This window comes from Nannobrachium achirus (assembly GCF_963921795.1).
Source record: "Nannobrachium achirus genome assembly, chromosome: 13".
Lineage (NCBI taxonomy): Eukaryota > Metazoa > Chordata > Actinopteri > Myctophiformes > Myctophidae > Nannobrachium > Nannobrachium achirus.
In genome coordinates, this window is record NC_137833.1 from 54,282,135 (window position 1) to 54,289,783 (window position 7,649).

A 7,649-nucleotide genomic window follows, 5' to 3' on the forward strand; every position below is an offset into this window, starting at 1 on the left:
AGACTGAAGAAGGTAGAACCTCTGTACTCTGCTGCAGCAGCAATGGAAACTGGACGTTCCACTCAAACTTACGCTGATGTTGTTCGTATTCACATTTACTGTTCCTATCACTTGTTCCATCATGTCTATTTTTCACCTTTTTCCCAAGCTGCTGGCTTGTTTTTGGGCACTTGATAAAACTCATAGTTAAATACCTTTTGTTCTCTTTCTCCATAGCATTCACTTCACATTTGCTGTCCGCACAATGAGGCTTACAATAGCATGTCGCTTTACTTGAGATTCCAGACTTATGATTTTGAAACCTGCTGATTCAGTGATTTATAAAAGAATGTAATTATTTGTTGTCATTTGTATGTGTGTTCCAATGTTCTGTGACAAAACCAACATTAAAACATTAACCACAATTATTTGTATGACAATTATATTTGTGACTAGTTATTATATCTTATAACTGCCTCATTCAGTTATTTTATGTAGGCTACTGGTACTTTATGTAGAGCAGGGGTTTTCAAAGTGGGTGACGGGGCACCCTGGGGTCCCGTGACGGCAGTCCAGGGGTGCCGTGAGATCATTTGATAATATTTGGAATGCAGTTGGAGACTTGAAAAAATATTTAGTGTCATTTTAAACTTGATGCACAAAGTTATTTTCAGTCGGTTCTAACCAAAATGCCTATTATCTCATTGTTTTCCTCGCAACATAATCACTAAAATATCATCACTGTCGGGCAGAAACCTTGTATCTCCAAGTTTCAAATGTGTACGTCTTTTGGTAAAGCAAAGCCCTGCTTCATCATACAAGAACGTCGCACAAAACTAGTGAAAACAGCCGATCTACAAGCACACAATGCCTCGCGATGAGAGGCGTTGTGTGCTTGTAGATCTGCTGTTTTCACTAGTTTAGTACATTTTATAGATGATAAATACAAAACGAACGGTTTTGGACTTACAAGGTTTCCACCCGACATCAACGTTATGCTATAAAGTAAGATGCTGGGAGTGAACATTATAATGTAGGGGTGCCTCGGATTAAACAAATATTTATGGGGTGCCCTGAGACAAAAAGGTTTGGGAACCCCTGATGTAGAGTATATACATCACACTGCCATAGATATCTGATCTGTTTTTCTGTTTGCTCTATGGTCAGATAATAGTCTGCCCCACTTATTCTCAATATAATGTATTTATGAGACTGATTATTGCTATTTATTCCCAGCCATGTGTCTAAATGAGCGCAGACACTTGTTGGAAACTCAGCAGTAGACCACTTCCTTCAGTACAGCCCCCTTTCACCACAACAGCAGTAGGAGGAGACAACAGACAGTCAGTAACTCTGTCATAACAGAATCAGTCAGTGAGCAGTAACACATGATGGAGAAAACATCCCTCTGCCTTCTAGTCTGTGAGTAGCTTACAAATTGTGTGTGTGTGTGTGTGTGTGTGTGTGTGTGTGTGTGTGTGTGTGTGTGTGTGTGTGTGTGTGTGTGTGTGTGTGTGTGTGTGTGTGTGTGTGTGTGTGTGTGTGTGTGTGTGTGTAGAAGACGAGGAATTTGCTACCTCACTACTACTACAAGGCTACTGTGTGTTATAGCCAGGGCTTTCACGTAGGGATCAAATTAACTTAGGCCTAATTAAGACTACATTTTTTTTTTAGATTAGATTTGTTTATTTGATCATCACATATTTTCATACAGGTCATACATTCATATAATCATTGTTACAGGTGATCAAAAGGAATAGGCAGAAGCTGAAAGCTTGTGAATGCCTATCCTACGTATTCATGAATTAAGACATTGATTAGTTATAAGAGTGTTCAGATTATTATAATTTTTTTCATCATAAAAAGAAAACAACAGAAAAAGAAAAAACTCATGGTAATTGATCATTGGATGATACATAATTTTTACTTCTATTTTGAGAAGAAATGCAAAACAGCTAGAATACCCAGTACAGTTGTTTTTCCATGCAACATATCAACCTTTTAATTCTTCTCTCCACACTCTCCTAAGGGCGTATTTATTTATGTATTGATTAATCAACATACATTTTAGCCCCAACCGGTCCGAAAATGTCTGGGTCGGGTAGAGTCGGGTTCGGGTAGAATTAGAGAACTCTATCACAGAGAAAGTGATATAAATAATAATAACAATATATATATTTTCTTTTTTCATTGAGCCCGGCCCGGCCCAACTAATGAGCATAGATTTAAGGCCATACCTGGCCCGAAAATGGCAAGAGATTTGGCACAAGGAGGCATGTGGTCTCAACTCCAATCTAGCACTAAAGTAAATTCATTTTGGTAATAGCAAATCAAATTAATAAACTAGTACTAATATTACACATTAGTTACACAGTGCATAATCTGTGCATAAAGTATATGGTGCAAAACTCAAACGGGTTGTATTTAGGGCCCCCAATTTAAACAAGCCAAAGGCTTTCTTGTGGTTTACAGTATATCCTTTTAGTGACCTTGTAGTAAACTGTACTGTCGTGGCCTACCTGTTCCGATGCAAACCTCTAATAAAATATTCAATCCATCAATCAAATAGTCTCTGAGATGTGATCTCTCTCTCTAGTGGTTATTTCCATGGTGAGTGTCTCAGCAGAAGTTACAAGCAGTAGTGATAAAGGTAAGTCTGTTTGTCTTCTGATGTTGAAATTATCCACAACTGTCAATGGATTCAGGGAAATGTAATAAGAAATACAGTTTTGATTTTAACATCAATTTTCTTCTGGATTTCTGCCCCACAGTCTCTCTCATACTCAGTCCTAACAGATCTCAGTTTTTTAAAGATGAGCGTGTCTTTCTGAGCTGTGAGGACAGTCAGTCTAACCCTACTGTCTGGAGACTGAAGAGGACCAACATCAATAACACCTTAGAGTGTGGTGGTGATGGTAAACAACATGGCTGGGGGAAGAAGAACACCACAGGATGTCTTCTCAGGTCCATGCAACCCTTAGTAGACAGTGGACGTTACTGGTGTGAGTCTTCAAAGGGAAAGAGCAACACTGTTAATATCACTGTGACTGGTATGTTAAGCAAATCAATCATTTGTTGTAGTTGTTTTTATTGTATTTTTCAGTTTGCTTATTTTATTTATTATTCAGTTCAGTTTGTGTTAAAACCTCCTAATTTTGGGACAATATTGTTATAGAGAGATATAATTATTAAATCTTCTATTCTTATGTCATTTATAATGGTTCAGTTGGAGATGTGATCCTGGGGAGCCCCGTACATCCTGTGATTGAAGGAAGTGATGTCACTCTGCACTGCTGGTACAAAAACAAGACAACTGGTAAACCATCCTCTGACCTCCCAGCATCTTTCTATAAAGATGGATCCCTCATCAGGACAGAGTCTACAGGACAGATGACCATCCACAGTGTTTCCAAGTCTGATGAAGGATTCTACAAGTGTAACATCTCTGGTCGTGGAGAGTCACCAGAGGGCTGGGTGGATGTGAGAGGTGAGATGATTTTATCACAAACCCAGACTGTGGAGTGATATGAGTGAGAGTTTTCATTGGTCAGCTGCTGTATCTCTGATTTTCTCTTTCTCTCTCTCATTTAAAATAGACGCACAGCTCTTATTATGTGTTTAAGAGTAATATTGACAAAAATATGTAATCACTTATCTTAAAATATGTGTTCAATTCTGCTTCACATTCTCCGACCTCCACAGACAACCCCCACTCTTCCTCTCTCACTGCATATTTCTACCCTCTGATGTTTGCTGGAGTCTCCATGGTTCTGATGCTGATTCTGGGCCTGTGTCTCTGGAAGAAGTACAAAGGTATGTAGGCCTACTGTATGGTATTTAGCTGTAAGATTCTGCAGGATGTCATGCTGTGCTTTAAAGACCAGTGACAAGTGGTACTTTATTCATCCCCAAAGGGGAATGAAGCTGGTACATACAGCAGCTCTTATAGAGACATCAATAAAAACACATAATAAAATAACATCTCAAATAGGCATCTAAGCATAGTCAACCTACAGTACAATAATAATAAAAGAAAAACAACAAACCAAACACTACTAAGAGTCCAATGGCTTGAATTCAACATCCCCCATCCTAATCAGCCTGATCAAGCCAAACCGATGAGTACAGTCTTTTTGCTGCAGGTGGAAAATATCTTCTATTGCGCTCCTTCTCAGGAGCTTATCTGCCCTGCTACAGTGTCATGTAAGGGTTAGAGAGAGATTGTCCATGATAGCCAGGAGTTTAGTCTTCATCTTTCTTTTAGTCACCTCCTCCACAGTATCCAAGGTCGGTATTCCGAGGACTGGAAGTATGAACAACAGAGCCTATAGGTTTGAACACTCCTCCTTCTTGTGTCTGATCTTTTCGGGGTTAATCCCCAAGGATGAAGGTTTGAACTCTGCCGTCCGTACTTCCAGATGCCTAGCTGTCTCTGATATTTTTGGGAATAGATAAGTCAATCTATTCTAAACATACACACGTATTGTCTTTTATAATTATTATGTTCTGTGTGTGTGCATGTGTGTGCGTGTGTGTGCGCTGCAGGATGCAGGACAGACAGACAGTGTGAAGAAGATCTGACCTATGCTGATGTGACAGTGACCCAGCAAGCTCAACCCAGGAAGAGCGGAGGTAGAGTAACAACACCACACTGAGGCCTACACACAGTTCCTTACAGACTAACTGATGTCTGAGGGTTTTGAAGGTCAGTGAGGCCTCTGGCAGGCTCTTCATGTGCCCTTTCTGTAAGTCAGCTTCGATACAGACTTTGCCTCAGGGAATTGCCATAATTCTAACCATAGCTCATAGTGTGACCAGGGGAATCTTCCAAACGTCAATCATTAAGTATGCAAGTTATTAGTCATGCATCGTGGTTAGAATACCAATAAACAGAAGTGCTTCATCGCCACTCTCAAAGAAAGACGGACACACACACACACACACACACACACACACACACACACACACACACACACACACACACACACACACACACACACACACACACACACACACACACACACACACTTCCAGAGAATGTGGAAATAGAATTTAAAGGGTAATTTTATCATCTAATCAGGCTTTTATGAACACCCTGAACAGTTTTTAATTTGCTTGATTCAATATTTAGATATTTGATGTAAATGTTACCAGGCCCTCCAGGCCCAGGGCCTCTCCCCACACACACCCATTGTAACTTCAAACTCCATTTTAACCATGATAGATTCATTAAAAACACCCATTATTTTTCTGGTGACTCATACTACCCTCCTAATATGTGTGCAGGCCGTGTTTTTTCGATAACCTTTTTCATTTATTTTTAATAATTATTTGTTGTATTTCATTTTTTCCATTTTCCCAAATAATTATAAAAAATAAATGAAAAATGTTATGGATATAACACGGTCTGCTCACGTATTATGAGGGTAGTATGAGTCACCAGATAAAAATAATGGGTGTTTTTAATGTAATCCATCATGGTTAAAATGGAGTTTGAAGTTACAATGGGTGTGTGTGGGGAGAAAAGCCCATAAGGTGTTTCCCTGTTGATAGTGGAATATCCCTTTAAAAGGAATATTACAAATACTAATCTAAACACTAATTTAAACAAGCACAGGCTTAAAGCACTGACTGTACACAAGGACAGTAAGGGCCGATGCATACTCCACTTTTAGAGACGGATTTATTTTGGTCCAGTTTGGGGAGTCACAAAATCTCGGCAGCACCGAACAGCCGAATGAATGGCGGTGCCCTCCCACTTGGAGCCCTTGCAGCCTCTTCACCCACAAGCACTTACCAGGTGACGTCACTTAAATCTGTGAGGGTTCATGGCTGCAAGGTTTGGGGGGGACATTGGAATTGGGCAGGGCCGTAGCGCGTCTAATCGGCGCTCTAGGCGAGCTCTCTCGAATGCGCCCCCCCACTCCCGCGCTGGTTTGGGTCCACTCCCTCCATTTCGGCACCCCCTCGGCGCCCCCTCTAGGATGGCGCTCTAGGCGACCGCCTATACCGCCTGCTAAAAACGGCCCTGGAATTGGGCCTGAGATCACTCACATAAACAACAATAGAAGGGAATAGCAGCAGTGGTTCACTGGTGCCACAGAAAAAATCATCCATTCATTTTACTGACAAAAAGCCTAGAATCATGCTATCTAGGATCCTAGTGAATCATGATCATGACGATAAAGGGTATTTATTAAATGTAGTATCATATAATTAAATATTCAAATATTATTTTCCACAGAATTAAAGGTTTTATGGTCATGATTCATCAGTTACCTGGATGGCTTGATTCTAGGCTTAAAATAATTTGTATAAATATTTATGCCCTATACTCACACACTTCATACTGTTTCCATCTCTGTGTGTTATTTCACAGCGTCAAATGTTTTAACACTTTATGTCTTTGTTTTGTTTTTCCAGACCAGACCCCTGAAGAACAAGACATGTACTCCACTGTGAAGACACACACAGGTCTGTCAGTCACACTGTATACTGTATATTAGTGGGGTCAAAATAATCGATTCGGCCATGTATCACAATTCGTCCGTGTATCTTATCTTAGTACTATAATCCGAGAGGGGTCCCACAATTCTTTGTTCTGGGATGGCAAGTGCAGGAACACTCGAAATCAACGGGGCTTTCGCTATCTTTCCTACCCTCAATAGACTTACATGATGAGTCTGAAAGGTAGGAGCACCAGAAGCTGTCTGTGAATTTAGGAATTTAGGAATGAGGGAATATTGACAGATCATGTTGCTTAGAAATCTGCAAACAGATCCCAACCACACTCTCAAGAACGGAACCAGAATGATAGTGTTGCAGATGATGGCCAAAATCATTGAGTGCGAGATTGCTACGGTCACAAAGGTGAAAAAACAACATTGTTTACACGGAACTCCTTTAATTGTCCATCCTACTATTATCATTTTAATACAGAATTGGCCAAAAATATATATTTCTAATTTCCCTATACCATGTTATTCATTAAATGTTTTCCTTTATATATATATATATATATATATATATATATATATATATATATATATATATATATATATATATATATATATACATGAAGTCCATGTGAGGCTCCTCTTCCTATTCTACAGAATTGTATAGATTAATAAGGTGTGGATTATTTGAATCAGTAATGTATGGATGTATTTGATTCTGTCTTTCAGACCAGCCTGCAGCTGCAGAGTCCAGTGATGCGACCTATTCTCGGCTTGAACTCAAATATATGGACAAGGAAAAGAAGGGTGAGCACAAGAAACACATGAAATCAGTATAACATATTATTGATATGAATGTTATGGGGTGTATTTGTAGTGGTTGATTTGAACACAGACCACATTATGTTGGTACAAAAGGAGTTCCATGTGTGTGTGTGATGTTGTCACTCAAGCTCAATAACACCATTGACACTTTGTAACTGTAAGCAGTATTCATTTCACCTTCCTTTGTCATTCTTACAACAGACATAATTTAGGTCTACTAACTATCATGTTGTCCATCATTTGTTTTGCTGATCATAAATGCAAGTGTTCTAACACAGTGGTTCTCAGGCCGCAACCCCTAAAATAATCATATTTTAACTGGGGACCCCCCACCCTGACGAGCACTAAGAGTTGAGGCATAATACATTTTGTGTAACGTGGTACATGCTC